This window comes from Somniosus microcephalus, chromosome 2 (genome assembly GCF_052327205.1).
Source record: "Somniosus microcephalus isolate GS21.2 chromosome 2, FLI_Smic_1.0, whole genome shotgun sequence".
Taxonomy (NCBI): Eukaryota; Metazoa; Chordata; class Chondrichthyes; order Squaliformes; family Somniosidae; genus Somniosus; species Somniosus microcephalus.
The window spans coordinates 97,348,940-97,367,051 of NC_140988.1; the positions used below are offsets into that span (position 1 = coordinate 97,348,940).

At 54.3% G+C, this 18,112-nt stretch overlaps 1 protein-coding gene across 2 annotated transcripts in view; it reads right to left on the reverse strand.

The window, feature by feature from the left end:
* The window catches only part of nr3c2 (nuclear receptor subfamily 3, group C, member 2), a 591,892-nt gene that overhangs the window by 343,946 nt on the left and 229,834 nt on the right, over positions 1-18,112 (reverse strand). The gene's annotated exons all lie outside the window — the stretch shown is intronic.

Consider the following 18,112-nt stretch of genomic DNA (forward strand, 5'->3'; position numbering starts at 1 on the left):
GTAGGCATTGACACAGGCCTGGATAGAGAAGGTGCCTGTGTCAGTCGAAAGTCAGGAGTTTGCACAGGTGGAACAGTCTCTTTGACTTCCTGTGTTGGAGAAGAGCACTGTGGCAAAGGATGCTGGTTTGCGGTATCATCCGGAAACAGTTCAGGCCAACCAGCCGTTGGAGCCTCTGTGGCTGTCTCTGCTCCTAGCAACAGTTGATCTGTGTGTCTTCTCCAGACGACGTCCTCAGCAGTCTTAACCGTGTAAGACACAGGGCCCGTCTGCGCGATCACCGTAGCAGGAACCCATTTCGGTCCAGTGTTGTAGTTTCGAGCTAGGACATGCTCTCCAGGGTGAAACCGTCTCTCCTTGGCTCTTTTCTCTCTCTTTTCAACTTGAGCTTGTTGTTGACGATGGACAACCTGTTCTGCCCTTGGAGGTTTGAGTAAGTCAAAACTTGTCTGCAACTGCCTCTTCATCATGAGCGAAGCGGGGGAAGTTTTGGTTGTGGCATGCGGCTCGTTCCTGTAGGACAACAGGAAGCTGTTCAGACATTGGTGGATTGAGCCGTGACCTTGCGATGCCTTCAAGGTGTGCTTCAAAGTTTGCACAAACCTTTCTGCCTGGCTGTTAGTAGAGGGATGATAGGGCGCAGACCTGATGTGTTGGACACCATTCACATGCAGGAAGGTTGCAAACTCCTGTGATACAAATTGTGGACCGTTGTCACTTACGAGTTGTTCCGGTGAGCCATAACGGCTGAACATCTCACCAAGTTTCTCAATTGTTTTCTCTGCCGTGGTAGACCTCATCACAGCGACCTCCGGCCACTTGCTACGAGCGTCCACAACCACCATAAACATCTTCTCTTCGAAAGGACCGGCGAAGTCCACATGTACTCGCTGCCACACTTCTGCAGGCCAATCCCAGGGGTGTAGCGTTGCCAGCTGTGGAACATTCCGGACCCTTTGACATGGGGAACATGTTTTGGCTTTCTCCTCAATATTCCCATCGAGACCTGGCCACCAGAAGTAGCTTCTTGCCATTTCCTTCATCCGAACCATCCCACTGTGGCCTGTATGAAGTTGTTGCAGTATAGGTTCCCTCAGAGGAGGCGGAATGATGACACGGCGTCCCCAAAGAAGACAACCTGCCTGGATGGAGAGCTCATTTCTTTTTGAAACGTAAGGTTTCAAACTAGGAGAATCTCCTATAGCTCTCCCTCGAATGACATCGTCCATTACCTCAGACAGGACTGGATCGTTGCGGGTGTACCTTCGCACCTGAACTGCAGTGACAGGTGCTCCCTCCACTTGTCTAAAGTAGAAGATGTCTATCTGACGAGGCTCTGGGGGAGTAACAGGCAAGGGTAGCCTCGAGAGACCGTCTGCGTTGCCGTGCAAGTCTGATTTGCGATATTTGATGTCGTATGTGTGTCCTGACAACAGTAAAACCCACCTTTGCATCCTGCTTGCAGCGAGAGACGGAATTCCGGTGTGGGGCCTGAAGATTGAAGTCATTGGACGGTGGTCCGTCAGGAGTGTGAACCTTCTCCCAAACAGGTACTGATGAAATTTTCGAATTCCAAAAACGATTCCCAAGACCTCGCGCTCGATCTGCGCAAAGTTACTCTCGGCCTTGTTCAAGGTGCGTGATGCGAAGGCGATAGGTTTCTCTTCACCCGAAGGCATGATGTGGGATATGACTGCTCCCACACCATATGGTGATGCATCACATGCTAGCTGCACGGGTAGCTTTGGGTCGAAGTGTGTCAGGGCCTACGACTTCAGCAATGCTTTCTTTGCTTGGGCGACAGCTTCATTGCACAGTTCAGTCCATTTCCATATTTTGCCTTGACATAGCAACTGATGTAACGGCTTCAGCAATGTTGCTAAGTCTGGAATAAACTTCCCATAGTAGTTAAGTAGCCCCAGAAATGAACGTAACTGGCTCACATTCTGGGGTGCTGGGGCCTCCACGATCGCCTTGACCTTTGACGGCGCCTTATACAGGCCAGTAGCGTCAATCACATGCCCCAGGTACTCAACTGAAGACTGAAAGAATTCACATTTGTCTTTACGAACTCTGAGTCCGTTCTCTTTCAGTCGTTGTAGTGTCGCATCCAAGTTCAGAAGATGATCCTCCTCATTTGTCCCAGTGACAAGGATGTCGTCCAGGTAGCACTGGACTCCTGGCAGTCCACTCAAAATCTGATCCATTGCCCTTTGGAATAGAGCAGGGGCCGACGTAATTCCAAACGGAAGGCGGCAGTACCTGTATAGCCCCTTGTGTGTCACAATTGTCAGCAGCTCCTTTGATTTGTCATCGACATGCATTTGTAGATAAGCCTGGCATAAGTCTATTTTGCTGAACTTTTGCCCTCCGGCCAGGCCCGTAAAAAGGTCATCAATGAGGGGAAGAGGGGACTGTTCCGCAGACAGCACCGGGTTAATAGTCACTTTAAAATCCCCGCAGATTCGAACAGATCCATCTTTTTTCAGGACAGGAACAATGGGTGTGGCCCATTTGCTCACGCTCACAGGCTCCAGGACTCCATTCTCGACTAAGGCCTCCTAGTTAGCCTCAACTTTTGGCCTAATTGCATAGGGTACAGGTCGGGCTTTGTGAAACTTCGGCTCGCTGTCAGGTTTAATGTCCAGTCTCACGCTGATCTTTTTCATGCTCCCAAGTTCCCCATTGAAGAGTTCTGCATGTTTGTTTAACACTGCAGTCAGACCTGACTCCCCTTTTGACATCATGCGGACTGCAGGCCAGTCCAGCGTGATTTTCTCTAGCCACGCACGTCCCAGTAGCGATGGGTAATTTCCCTTTACCACATATAGTGGCAGTTTTGCAGTCTGTCCGTTCAATTTAACTGTCACCTCAATGACGCCTCTCATGGCCACAGATTCGCCGGTATACGTCTTTAGCACAATGTTTGTTGGCTGAAGGGTAAGATGCTTTAGCATTTTGTTGTAGACAGTGTCTGAAACAAGGGACACAGCCGCGCCTGTGTCCACCTCCATCCGCACTGATTGTCCCTCCACCAGTGGTGACACACAGTAGCCATTTAAATCACCTGCAACCGTCAGTATGTGCACCTCTTCCTCCTCAGAGTGTCGCTCCCCTCTGTTTTGCTTGTTCCATCATACTGCACTGAATGAACACTCTTTTTCCTCTCTTGTCCAAATACAGACATTTTGCTTCCATGCTTCCCAGCTCTGTCTGTTCTTTTTTTACCTCTACAGGCACGTTCAATGTGACTCTTTTTGCCACAATTTCGGCATTCTAGCTCCGTACACCAGCAGTCATTAGCGTGATGGCCCGTTTTCCCACAACGGTAACATGTGCCGTTCCGCGCACCTTTCGGCTCAGACGACACCTTGTGAACTCTCCCCGTTGAACTCAACTGGTGAGCCTCCTTTTCCGCCATCTCCATGGAAACACTAACTTCAATGGCCTTTTCAAGAGTAAGGTTGTCCTTAGTAAGAAGGCGCTTCTGTGTGGCTGCATTTTGCAGACCACACACAAGCCTGTCTCTAATGGTGTCATTCAGCACCTCCTTGAACTGGCAGTGTTCCGACAACCTTTTTAAAGCAGCAATAAACATCGTCACTGATTCCCCCTCCTCTTGATTCCGTTTATGAAATCTAAATCTCTCAGCAATAACCAGAGGTTTTGGTGAAAAATGTGCTCCAAGAATTTCCACTAGTTGCTTATATGTTTTAGTTCCTGGCTTATCTGGTTGCACGAGGCTGCGAAGTAAATTGAATGTCTTCGGCCCGATTACACTCAAAAAGGTAGGCACGACCTTTTCGTTTGCCATCGCATTCACCAATACAAAATAGTCAAAATGTTCTGTATAAGCGCTCCATTGCTCCACATTTTCATCAAAATCACTGATGTTTCCTAATATAGTAGCCATCTCACGTTTCAAATTAAATTTTCTGTTTACTCACTGCACCCGTAACGTATGCAGATTCGTCCGCTCCTCGTCGCCACTTGTTGTGTCGGTACCTTTCTACCTAGACACAATTTAGGACTCAGAACTCAGAGATTCAAACATGAAGTGCTTTATTGGAAGGAAAGTAAGTTCTGGAAAGTTCCGAACAAAGAGAGCTAAACTTAACAGAGAACACCCAACCATTAATCTCCTGTGAAAGCGCCACCACAGGTGGGAGGAGAACACACAATAGAACACACAATACATAACAACCATCACCTCCAAGATCCCCTCCAAGTCACACAACATCCTGACTTGAAAGTATATCGCCGTTCCTTCATCGTCGCAGGGTCAAAATCCTGGAACTCCCTCCCTAACAGCACTGTGGGATTACCTTCACCACACGGACTGCAGCGGTTCAAAAAGGCGGCTCACCACCACCTTCTCAAGGGCAATTAGGGATGGGCAATAAATACTGGCCTTGTCAGCGACGCCCACATCCCATGAACGAATAAAAAAAAAATTAGACAGTTGCTTGTAACAGACAAATTGGCATCGATATTAACTCCCCCAACAACAGATGGGAGAGGGGAGTTAAAGACTTGAATATGGGAACATGAACCTAACATGCCGCACACGTGCTTTTTTTACGGTGGAGGATATCGGAACATCCGAGTGTCCCGCCATGGAGAGGCAGAACATGTAATTAACATATTTAAATCTGGCTCCCACAGTGCAATTGAGAGTCTGATTTAAAATTGACTGTTGCTGCACGGGTTTCGCAGGGGTCAGGAAACCCGGCAGTGAAAGGGAGGCGGGAGCTGCCGGCTCCACGGGATAAGTGCCTTTTATAGCATTCCTTGTGGGCCAGGAACATCATGAGTTCTTCCTCCAGCCCCTCAAGGTAAACTTTGGCCTCACCCCCCCAATCACGGCCTCTCTCTTCCCCCTGCCGCATTTGCCGGCCTAACCCTGCCCCCAGCCCCAATGACCTCTCTCTTTCCCCAGCCCCATTGACCTCTCTTCTTTCCCCAGCCCCACTGACCTCTCTCTTTCCCCAGCCCCATTGACCTCTCTCTTTCCCCAGCCCCATTGACCTCTCTCTTTCCCCAGCCCCAATGGTCTCTCTCTTTCCCCAGCCCCAATGACTTCCCTCTTTCCCCAGCCCCATTGACGTCTCTCTCTCCCCAGCCCCAATGGCCTCTCTCTTTCCCCAGCCCCAATAACCTCTCTCTTTCCACAGCCCCATTGACCTCTCTTCTTTCCCCAGCCCCATTGACCTCTCTCTTTCCCCAGCCCCATTGACCTCTCTCTTTCCCCAGCCCCAATGGTCTCTCTCTTTCCCCAGCCCCATTGACCTCTCTCTCTCCCCAGCCCCAATGACCTCTCTCTTTCCCCAGCCCCAATAACCTCTCTCTTTCCCCAGCCCCATGGACCTCTCTTCTTTCCCCAGCCCCATTGACCTCTTCTTTCCCCAGCCCCATTGACCTCTCTCTTTCCCCAGCCCCAATGGTCTCTCTCTTTCCCCAGCCCCATTGACCTCTTCTTTCCCCAGCCCCAATGACCTCTCTCTTTCCCCAGCCCCAATAACCTCTCTCTTTCCCCAGCCCCATTGACCTCTCTTCTTTCCCCAGCCCCATTGACCTCTTCTTTCCCCAGCCCCATTGACCTCTCTCTTTCCCCAGCCCCAATTGTCTCTCTCTTTCCCCAGCCCCATTGACCTCTCTCTCTCCCCAGCCCCAATGACCTTTCTCTTTACCCAACCCCAATGACCTCTCTCTTTCCCCAGCCCCAATGGTCTCTCTCTTTCCCCAGCCCCATTGACCTCTCCCTTTCCACAGCCCCATTGACCTCTCTCTTTCTCCAGCCCCAATGGTCTCTCTCTTTCCCCAGCCCCAATGACCTCTCTCTTTCCCCAGCCCCATTGACCTCTCTCTCTCCCCAGCCCCAATGGCCTCTCTCTTTCCCCAGCCCCAATAACCTCTCTCTTTCCCCAGCCTCATTGACCTCTCTTCTTTCCCCAGCCCCAATGGTCTCTCTCTTTCCCCAGCCCCATTGACCTCTCTCTCTCCCCAGTCCCAAATACCTCTCTCTTTCTCCAGCCCCAATAACCTCTCTCTTTCCCCAGCCCCATTGACCTCTCTCTTTCCCCAGCCCCATTGACCTCTCTTCTTTCCCCAGCCCCATTGACCTCTCTTCTTTCCCCAGCCCCATTGACCTCTCTCTTTCCCCAGCCCCATTGACCTCTCTCTGTCCCCAGCCCCAATGACCTCTCTCTCTCCCCAGCCCCAATGAACTCTCTCTTTCCCCAGCCCCAATAACCTCTCTCTTTCCCCAGCCCCATTGACCTCTCTTCTTTCCCCAGCCCCAATGACCTCTCTCTTTCCCCAGCCCCAATGGTCTCTCTCTATCCCCAGCCCGAATGACCTCTCTCTTTCCCCAGCCCCAATGGCCTCTCTCTTTCCCCAGCCCCATTGACCTCTTTCCCCAGCCCCATTGACCTCTCTTCTTTCCCCAGCCCCATTGACCTCTCTCTTTCCCCAGCCCCATTGACCTCTCTCTTTCCCCAGCCCCAATGGCCTCTCTCTTTCCCCAGCCCCATTGACCTCTCTTCTTTCCCCAGCCCCATTGACCTCTCTCTTTCCCCAGCCCCAATGGTCTCTCTCTTTCCCCAGCCCCAATGATCTCATTCTTTCCCCAGCCCCAATGTTCTCTCTCTTTCCCCAGCCCCAATGACCTCTCTCTTTCCCCAGCCCCATTGACCTCTCTCTTTCCCCAGCCCCATTGACCTCTCTCTTTCCCAGCGCCAATGGCCTCTCTCTTTCCCCAGCCCCATTGACATCTCTCTTTCCCCAGCCCCAATGGCCTCTCTCTGTCCCCAGCCGCAATGGCCTCTCTTTCCCCAGCCCCAATGGTCTCTCTCTTTCCCCAGCCCTATTGACCTCTCTCTTTCCCCAGCCCCAATGACCTCTCTTTTTCCCCAGCCCCAATGACCTCTCTCTTTCGCAGCCCCAATGACCTCTCTCTTTCTCCAGCCCCAATGGTCTCTCTCTTTCCTCAGCCCCAATGGTCCCTCTCTCTCCCCAGCCCCAATGGCCTCTCTCTTTCCCCAGCCCCAATGACCTCTCTCTTTGCCCAGCCCCAATGGCCTCGCTCTTTCCCCAGCCCCATTGACCTCTCCTCTTTCCCCATCCCAATGGCCTCTCTTTCCCCCCCGCCCCAATGGTCTCTCTCTTTCCCCAGCCCCAATGATCTCTCTCTTTCCCCAGCCCCAATGGCCTCTCTCTTTCCGCAGCCCCATTGACCTCTCTTCTTTCCCCAGCCCCAATGGCCTCTCTTTCCCCCCCGCCCCAATGGTCTCTCTCTTTCCCCAGCCCCAATGGCCTCTCTTTCCCCCCCGCCCCAATGGTCTCTCTCTTTCCCCAGCCCCATTGACCTCTCTCTTTCCCCAGCCCCATTGACCTCTTCTTTCCCCAGCCCCAATGGTCTCTCGCTTCCCCCAGCCCCAATGACCTCTCTCTTTCCCCAGCCCCAATGGCCTCTCTCTTTCCCCAGCCCCAATGACCTCTCTCTTGCCCCAGCCCCAATGACCTCTCTCTTTCCCCAGCCCCAATGACCTCTCTCTTGCCCCAGCCCCAATGGCCTCTCTCTTTCCCCAGCCCCAATGGCCTCTCTCTTTCCCCAGCCCCATTGACCTCTCTTCTTTCGCCAGCCCCATTGACCTCTCTTCTTTCCCCAGCCCCATTGACCTCTCTCTTTCCCAGCCCCATTGACTTCTCTCTTTCCCCAGCCCCAATGGTCTCGCCCTTTCCCCATCCCCATTGACCTCTCTCTCTCCCCAGCCCCAATGACCTCTCTCTTTCCCCAGCCCCAATAACCTCTCTCTTTCCCCAGCCCCATTGACCTCTCTTCCTTCCCTCGCCCCATTGACCTCTCTTCTTTCCCCAGCCCCATTGACCTCTCTGTTTCCCCAGCCCCATTGACCTCTCTGTTTCCCCAGCCCCAATGACCTTTCTTCTTTCCCCAGCCCCATTGACCTCTCTCTTTCCCCAGCCCCAATGACCTCTCTCTTTTCCCAGCCCCAATGACCTCTCTTCTTTCCCCAGCCCCAATGGTCTCTCTCTTTCCCCAGCCCCATTGACCTCTCCCTTTCCACAGCCCCATTGACCTCTCTCTTTCCCCAGCCCCATTGACCTCTCTCTGTCCCCAGCCCCAATGACCTCTCTCTTTCCCCAGCCCCATTGACCTCTCTTCTTTCCCCAGCCCCAATGACCTCTCTCTTTCCCCAGCCCCAATGGTCTCTCTCTATCCCCAGCCCGAATGACCTCTCTCTTTCCCCAGCCCCAATGGCCTCTCTCTTTCCCCAGCCCCATTGACCTCTTTCCCCAGCCCCATTGACCTCTCTTCTTTCCCCAGCCCCATTGACCTCTCTCTTTCCCCAGCCCCATTGACCTCTCTCTTTCCCCAGCCCCAATGGCCTCTCTCTTTCCCCAGCCCCATTGACCTCTCTTCTTTCCCCAGCCCCATTGACCTCTCTCTTTCCCCAGCCCCAATGGTCTCTCTCTTTCCCCAGCCCCAATGATCTCTCTCTTTCCCCAGCCCCAATGTTCTCTCTCTTTCCCCAGCCCCAATGACCTCTCTCTTTCCCCAGCCCCATTGACCTCTCTCTTTCCCCAGCCCCATTGACCTCTCTCTTTCCCAGCGCCAATGGCCTCTCTCTTTCCCCAGCCCCATTGACATATCTCTTTCCCCAGCCCCAATGGCCTCTCTCTGTCCCCAGCTGCAATGGCCTCTCTTTCCCCAGCCCCAATGGTCTCTCTCTTTCCCCAGCCCTATTGACCTCTCTCTTTCCCCAGCCCCAATGACCTCTCTCTTTCCCCAGCCCCAATGACCTCTCTCTTTCCGCAGCCCCATTGACCTCTCTTCTTTCCCCAGCCCCAATGGCCTCTCTTTCCCCCCCGCCCCAATGGTCTCTCTCTTTCCCCAGCCCCAATGGCCTCTCTTTCCCCCCCGCCCCAATGGTCTCTCTCTTTCCCCAGCCCCATTGACCTCTCTCTTTCCCCAGCCCCATTGACCTCTTCTTTCCCCAGCCCCAATGGTCTCTCGCTTCCCCCAGCCCCAATGACCTCTCTCTTTCCCCAGCCCCAATGGCCTCTCTCTTTCCCCAGCCCCAATGACCTCTCTCTTGCCCCAGCCCCAATGGCCTCTCTCTTTCCCCAGCCCCAATGACCTCTCTCTTGCCCCAGCCCCAATGGCCTCTCTCTTTCCCCAGCCCCAATGCCCTCTCTCTTTCCCCAGCCCCATTGACCTCTTCTTTCGCCAGCCCCATTGACCTCTCTTCTTTCCCCAGCCCCATTGACCTCTCTCTTTCCCAGCCCCATTGACCTCTCTCTTTCCCCAGCCCCAATGGTCTCGCCCTTTCCCCATCCCCATTGACCTCTCTCTCTCCCCAGCCCCAATGACCTCTCTCTTTCCCCAGCCCCAATAACCTCTCTCTTTCCCCAGCCTCATTGACCTCTCTTCCTTCCCCAGCCCCATTGACCTCTCTTCTTTCCCCAGCCCCATTGACCTCTCTGTTTCCCCAGCCCCATTGACCTCTCTGTTTCACCAGCCCCATTGACCTCTCTCTTTCCCCAGCCCCATTGACCTCTCTCTTTCCCCAGCCCCAATGGCCTCTCTCTTTCCCCAGCCCCAACAGCCTCTCTGTTTCCCCAGCCCAATTGGTCTCTCTCTTTCCCCAGCCCCATTGACCTCTCTCTTTCCCCAGCCCTATTGACCTCTCTCTTTCCCCAGCCCCAATGACCTCTCTCCTTCCCCAGCCCCAATGACCTCTCTCTTTCGCAGCCCCAATGGCCTCTCTCTTTCTCCAGCCCCAATGGTCTCTCTCTTTCCTCAGCCCCAATGGCCTCTCTCTCTCCCCAGCCCCAATGGTCCCTCTCTCTCCCCAGCCCCAATGGCCTCTCTCTTTCCCCAGCCCCAATGACCTCTCTCTTTGCCCAGCCCCAATGGCCTCGCTCTTTCCCCAGCCCCAATGGCCTCTCTCTTTCCCCAGCCCCATTGACCTCTCCTCCTTCCCCATCCCAATGGCCTCTCTTTCCCCCCCGCCCCAATGGTCTCTCTCTTTCCCCAGCCCCAATGACCTCTCTCTTTCCCCAGCCCCAATGGCCTCTCTCTTTCCGCAGCCCCATTGACCTCTCTTCTTTCCCCAGCCCCAATGGCCTCTCTTTCCCCCCCACCCCAATGGTCTCTCTCTTTCCCCAGCCCCAATGGCCTCTCTCTTTCCCCAGCCCCAATGGTCTCTCACTTTCCCAAGCCCCATTGACCTCTCTTTCCCCCCCGCCCCAATGGTCTCTCTCTTTCCCCAGCCCCATTGACCTCTCTCTTTCCCCAGCCCCATTGACCTCTTCTTTCCCCAGCCCCAATGGTCTCTCGCTTCCCCCAGCCCCAATGACCTCTCTCTTTCCCCAGCCCCAATGGCCTCTCTCTTTGCCCAGTCCCAATGGCCTCTTTCTTTCCCCAGCCCCAATGGCCTCTCTCTTTCCCCAGCCCCAATGGCCTCTCTCTTTCCCCAGCCCCAATGGCCTCTCTCTCTCCCCAGCCCCAATGGCCTCTCTCTTTCCCCAGCCCCAATTACACTCTCTTTCCCCAGCCCCATTGACCGCTCTTCTTTCCCCAGCCCCAATGGTCTCTCTCTTTCCCCAGCCCCATTGACCTCTCTCTTTCCCCAGCCCCAATGGCTTCTCTCTTTCCCCAGCCCCAATGGCCTCTCTCTATCCCCAGCCCCGATGACCTCTCTCTTTCCCCAGCCCCAATGGCCTCTCTCTCTCCCCAGCCCCAATGGCCTTTCTCTTTCCCCAGCCCCATTGACCTCTCTCGTTCCCCAGCCCCAATGGCCTCTCTCTTGCCCCAGCCCCAATGGCCTCTCTCTTTCCCCAGCCCCAATGGCCTCTCTCTTTCCCCAGCCCCATTGACCTCTCTTCTTTCGCCAGCCCCATTGACCTCTCTCTTTCCCCAGCCCCATTGACCTCTCTTCTTTCCCCAGCCCCATTGACCTCTCTCTTTCCCAGCCCCATTGACCTCTCTCTTTCCCCAGCCCCAATGATCTCGCCCTTTCCCCAGCCCCATTGACCTCTCTCTCTCCCCAGCCCCAATGACCTCTCTCTTTCCCCAGCCCCAATAACCTCTCTCTTTCCCCAGCCCCATTGACCTCTCTTCTTTCCCCAGCCCCATTGACCTCTCTTCTTTCCCCAGCCCCATTGACCTCTCTGTTTCCCCAGCCCCATTGACCTCTCTGTTTCCCCAGCCCCATTGACCTCTCTCTTTCCCCAGCCCCATTGACCTCTCTCTTTCCCCAGCCCCAATGGCCTCTCTCTTTCCCCAGCCCCAACAGCCTCTCTATTTCCCCAGCCCCAATGTTCTCTCTCTTTCCCCAGCCCCATTGACCTCTCTCTTTCCCCAGCCCTATTGACCTCTCTCTTTCCCCAGCCCCAATGACCTCTCTCTTTCCCCTGCCCCAATGGCCTCTCTCTTTCCCCAGCCCCAATGGCCTCTCTCTTTCCCCAGCCCCATTGACCTCTCTCTTTCCCGAGCCCCAATGACTTCTCTCTTTCCCCAGCCCCAATGGCCTCTCTCTTTCCCCAGCCCCAATGGCCTCTCTCTTTCCCCAGCCCCATTGACCTCTCTCTTTCCCCAGCCCCAATGACCTCTCTCTTTCCCCAGCCCCATTGACCTCTCTTTTCCCTCGCCCCAATGACCTCTCTCTTTCCCCAGCCGCAATGGTCTCTCTTTTTCCCCAGCCCCATTGACCTCTCTCTTTCCCCCGCCCCAATGACCTCTCTCTTTCCCCAGCCCCAATGGCCTCTCTCTCCCCCCTGCCCCAATGGCCTCTCTCTTTCCCCAGCCCCAATGGCCTCTCTCTTTCCCCAGCCCCATTGACCTCTCTCTTTCCCCAGCCCCAATGACCTCTCTCTTTCCCCAGCCCCAATGACCTCTCTCTTTCCCCAGCCCCAATGACCTCTCTCTTTCCCCAGCCCCAATGACCTCTCTCTTTCCCCAGCCCCAATAGTCTCTCTCTTTCCCCAGCCCCAATGGCCTCTCTCTTTCCCCAGCCCCAGTTGCCTCTCTCTTTCCCCAGCCCCAATGGCCTGTCTCTCGCCCCCCCAGCCCTGATTGCCTCTCTCTTTCCCCAGCCCCAATGCTCACTCTCTCTTCCCTCAGCCGCAATGGCCTCTCTCTTTCCCCAGCCCCAATGGCCTCTCTCTCGCCCCCCCAGCCCTGATTGCCTCTCTCTTTCCCCAGCCCCAATGGTCACTCTCTCTTCCCTCAGCCCCAATGGCCTCTCTCTTTCCCCAGCCCCAATGGCCTCTCTCTTTCCCCAGCCCCAATGACCTCTCTCTTTCCCCAGCCTCAATGACCTCTCTCTTTCCCCAGCCCCAATGACCTCTCTCTTTCCCCAGTGTAATGAAATCTGCTTGTCTTCCCTGTATTCGTTTTGCACTCATGTATATTACCCTCCCCCACACGGTGTACAGTTTCACTTCCTCTTCCCTGACTTCTCTGAATCATTCCTGTGAGCCAGTCAGTGTGTTGAGATGTTAGCTCTGATCTTAATGATTAAAAGCCTACTTGTTAAAGTCTATGGCCTAGAAATTGGGTTTTGGCGCAGCGACGGCTTTAGCGCCGGAAGTTAGTGCCGGAGCTAAGTTGCGCTGGGCGGGCCAAAAATTCACTACTTCTGCGCCCAAACGGCTGCCGGCGCTGTTGAAAGCTGTTAGCGCCTGAAAACTGGCGCTATGCGCTGAATTTCGGCGCTATTCCGGCGCTGCGGCGCCCGCTGCGGTGCGGCAGGTTCGGGAAGTGCAGGCCTCCTCCTTCCCTTAAGGAGGAGCTGCCTGCACCTGGCCGCGGCCCGCGATAATCTTTTTAAAAATGAGCCCGGCACCTCGGACAAGTGCCGGGCTTGCTTCTGTTCCGGGGGGTGGGGGGGAAGTCCGGGGAGGGAGCTGCGGCCAGGCGGGCGGCGGGAAAGCGGCCGGCCGCCGCGGGGCCTTTAATGCGCCGGCGCAACGTTCTGTGAGGCACCTCTGCCAGAACGTTGCTTGCGGCTGCCACGGGCGAGGCGGCCGCAACTCAATTTCCGAGTTCGGGCGGGTTACCATGGCAACCGGGACGCTGCGCACACCGATGACGTCATCGGTGCCGGCGCAGCGCTACCGGCCTAACGCCGATTTAGGGCCCCTGTCAATTTCAAAACTGGCCATAACTTCGCCGCTAGGCCCTCTAGCGCCTCAAAAGCGGCGCTAAGGCCAGTGAATTTCTAGGCCTATAACTCCTAGTTTTGTGGTTATTGAAGGCACATCAATTTTAATCACCAAAGAATACTAGGATGGATCGACTCCTAAAACCAGAGCGTCTGGACTTGGATCCGCATTCTGCTGAAGCATCAAATCAATTTGGACACAGGCTCAAATGCTTCGAACTCTTCGCGAGGGCCTCATCCGCTAGCGAGGTAGATAAACGGAGTCAACTGACTACTCGCGTTAATCATCGGATTTATTCGTTCATCCAGGACGCCACCTCTTACACGGAGGCCATCACTATCCTGAAGGCCCAATACCAGAGGCCAGTAAACGAAGTGTACGCCAGACATCTGCTGGCTACACGCAGGCAGCGACCTGAGGAATCAATGGACGATTTCTTACAGGGCCTAAAGGACTTGGTCCAGGACTGTAACTGCAAGGCCGTGACGGCCAACGTCTACTCTGACGAATTGGTCCGCGATTCCTTCATCACGGGCCTCAAATCGAATTATATCCGGCAGAGACTGCTGGAGAAGGAGGTCCTGGACTTAAAAAAGGCAGTGGCCATTGCGCGATCGCTGGACGTGGCCCAGAAAAACTCTGACTCTTACTCTGACTCTTATTCTTCCGGCCACGTGGCCCTCACCGCCTCGTGTGCGCCGAGCGGGCCGCCATCTTCGAATCAGCCATCTTCCCCATCCAGGTCTCAGACCAGCTCTACACCGCCGGAGTCCCCACACAGAAGTTCACCCAGGAGTCCTACTACAGCGGCAATGTCTCGAGGCCCGAAATGCTACTTCTGCGGCCAGGCCAAGCACCCCAGACAACGATGCCCAGCGAAGGACGCTACATGCTTCAAATGTAAGAAAAAGGGGCATTTTAGCAAAGTCTGCAGGGGGAATCCGATTTCCAACTCCGTCACCGCCTCGTGCGTGCCGTGTGGGCCGCCATCTTGGGATCCGCCATCTTTTCCCGACTCAACGGCCACCCAGGGCCCAACAGTGGCTTCGATCACGGTGGATCAATCCAGGCCACACCCGTTGACAAAATCTATGATGGACATACAGGTAAACGGGAATTTAACGAAATGTTTAATTGACTGTGGGAGTACCGAGGGTTTTATCCACCCTAGCCTGGTATGGCGGCACTCATTAACGGTAACCCCTACACGGAGCAGAATTGCTATGGCTGCTGAGCCCCACACTTCGGACATTTTGGGCTACTGTGTGGTAACACTGACTGTAAAAGGCACGGACTACAAGGATTTTAAACTCCTCGTGATGCCAGAACTCTGTGTTAATGTAATCTTGGGCCTGGACTTCCAGTGCCACCACGAAAGTGTCACGCTAGCATATGGCGGGTCCCAGCCGCCACTCACAGTCTGTGGCCTATCAACCTTAAAAATCAGCCCGCCCTCTTTATTCGCTAATCTCGCTCCGAACTGTAGGCCCATAGCGACCAAAAGTAGACGGTACAGTCTGGAAGACAGACACTTTATCAAGGCGGAAGTGGACAGACTCCTGCGGGAAGGCATTATTGAATGCAGTACCAGTCCGTGGCGTGCCCAAGTAGTCATAGTTAAAAATAGCGAAAAGAAACGGATGGTAATTGACCACAGCCAGACTGTTAATATTTATACCCAGCTGGACGCCTACCCTTTACCCCGCATATCAGAAATGGTCAACCAGATTGCGCAATACCGAGTCTTCTCGACTATCGACCTCAAATCCGCGTATCACCAGCTCCCCATTAGAACAGAGGACCGCCCATACACCGCCTTTGAGGCGAACGGACGCCTCTACCTTTTTCTCAGAGTGCCCTTCGGGTAACAAATGGGGTCTCGGTCTTCCAACGTGAGATGGACCGCATGGTTGACGAGAATAAACAAGCTACCTACCCCTATCTGGACAATGTCACTATCTGCGGGCACAACCAGCAAGACCATGATCTAAATCTTGCGAGATTTTTAAAAACTGCCCTAAAGCTGAATCTAACCTACAACGAAGACAAATGTGTCTTCAACACAACCCGTCTCTGTATCCTCGGCTGTGTGGTGGAAGATGGGGTAATTGGACCTGACCGATTACGCCCCCTAAAGGAACTGCCCCTGCCACACAATCCCAAAGCTTTAAAAAGGTGCCTGGGATTTTTTTCGTACTATGCCCAATGGGTGCCCAATTACTCTAAGGCCCGACCCCTCATTAAATCGACGTCCTTCCCACTATCAGCTGAAGCTCGGGAGGCTTTCACCAGTATCAAACAGGACATTGAAAGGGCTGCACTGTGTGCAGTGGACGAAAGCATTCCCTTTCAAGTCGAACGCGATGCGTCAGACTTTGCCTTAGCTGCGACCCTCAATCAGGCTGGGAGACCTGTGGCCTTCTTCTCCTGAACCCTTCAGGGACCTGAAATCAGGCACTCTTCTGTCGAGAAGGAGGCACAGGCTATAGTGGGGGCAGTGCGGCACTGGAGACACTACCTAGCCGGCAAACGTTTCACCCTGCTTACCAACCAGCGGTCGGTGGCTTTCATGTTTAATAACAAACAAAGGGGGAAAATCAAGAATGACAAAATACTCAGGTGGAGGATCGAACTATCCACGTTCGACTATGATATTATGTACAGGCCGGGAGCCCTTAATGAACCCCCAGACGCCCTATCGCGGGGAATGTGTGCCAGCATTCATACGGACAAATTACAGGGTCTCCACAACGACCTCTGTCACCCAGGGGTCACCCGACTATACCATTTTGTAAAGCCCCGCAATCTGCCCCACTCCATCGAGGAGGTCAGGGCAATGACCAGAGCCTGCCGCACCTGTGCGGAATGCAAGCTTCGTTTCTACAGGCCTGACCGTGCACACCTTATCAAAGCCACACGGCCATTCGAGCGCCTAAGTCTGGACTTCAAGGGACCCCTTCCCTCTGCCGACCGTAATGTATACTTCCTCAATATCATCGATGAATATTCCCGCTTCCCCTTCGCCATTCCCTGCCCAGACATGACCAGTGCCACGGTCATCAAGTGTCTCGGTAATCTATTCTGCATGTTTGGCATGCCGAACTACATACACAGCGATAGGGGGACGTCATTTATGAGTGACGAACTGCGCCAGTTCTTGCTCTCAAAGGGGATAGCCACTAGCAGAACCACTAGCTACAACCCCCGGGGTAATGGGCAAGTGGAAAGGGAGAATGCTACTGTTTGGAAGGCTGTCACGTTAGCCTTAAAGTCAAAAGGCCTTCCGACCTCCCGCTGGCAGGAAGTCCTCCCAGACGTGCTCCACTCCATAAGGTCTCTGTTATGTACAGCCACTAACGCTACCCCTCACGAAAAGATGTTCGTTTTCCCCCGGAAATCCACCTCGGGCATATCTCTACCCGCGTGGCTGACGTCTCCGGGGACAGTACTATTGCGGAAGCACGTGAGAGGCCATAAAACGGACCCCCTTGTGGAAAAGGTACAGCTCCTCCATGCAAACCCTCAGTACGCCTATATCGAATACTCTGACGGGCGAGAGGACACTGTTTCCATAAAAGACCTCGCTCCCTCGGGGAGCGGAGAGAACGATGAGAGACTACCCGAGGAAGACCTACACCAAAAAGAGACAGGACGCCCAGAGGTATCAATACCCAACTTTAACCTGGAGGACACTGCAGATAACCTGGAAGACACTGCGGAGGCCCGGACAGTGGAGGAACCAGAACCCACTCCCCTAGAGGCACCCCAACCGGCTTTGCGCCAATCACTGAGAACCGCAAAACCTCCTGACAGACTCACTTATACCAACTTTTAAGAAACATCACCCCAATGGACTAAATCTAAAGAAGGGGTGAATGTAATGAAATCTGCTTGTCTTCCCTGTATTCGTTTTGCACTCATGTATATTACCCTCCGCCACACGGTGTATAGTTTCACTTCCTCTTCCCTGACTTCTCTGAATCATTCCTGTGAGCCAGTCAGTGTGTTGAGATGTTAGCTCTGATCTTAGTGATTAAAAGCCTACTTGTTAAAGTCTATAACTCCTAGTTTTGTGGTTATTGAAGGCACATCACCCAGCCCCAATTACACTCTCTTTCCCCAGCCCCATTGACCTCTCTCTTTCCCCAGCCCCAATGGCCTCTCTCTTTCCCCAGCCCCAATGGCCTCTCTCTTTCCCCAGCCCCGATGACCTCTCTCTTTCCCCAGCCCCAATGGCCTCTCTCTCTCCCCAGCCCCAATGGCCGCTCTCTTTCCCCAGCCCCATTGACCTCTCTCTTTCCCCAGCCCCAATGGCCTCTCTCTTTCCCCAGCCCCAATGGCCTCTCTCTTTCCCCAGCCCCATTGACCACTCTTCTTTCCCCAGCCCCATTGACCTCTCTCTTTCCCCAGCCCCATTGACCTCTCTCTTTCCACAGCCCCAATGGTCTCTCTCTTTCCCCAGCCCCATTGACCTCTCTCTCTCCCCAGCCCCAATGACCTCTCTCTTTCCCCAGCCCCATTGACCTCTCTTCTTTCCCCAGCCCCATTGACCTCTCTCTTTCCCCAGCCCCATTGACCTCTCTCTCTCCCCAGCCCCAATGACCTCTCTCTTTCCCCAACCCCAATAACCTCTCTCTTTCCCCAGCCCCATTGACCTCTCTTCTTTCCCCAGCCCCATTGACCTCTCTCTTTCCCCAGCCCCATTGACCTCTCTCTTTCCCCAGCCCCATTGACCTCTCTCTTTCCCCAGCCCCATTGACCTCTCTCTTTCCCCAGCCCCAATGGTCTCTCTCTTTCCCCAGCCCCAATGGTCTCTCTGTTTCCCCAGCCCCAATGGTCTCTCTCTTTCCCCAGCCCCAATGGCCTCTCTCTTTCCCCAGCCCCAACGGCCTCTCTCTTTCCCCAGCCCCAATGGTCTCTC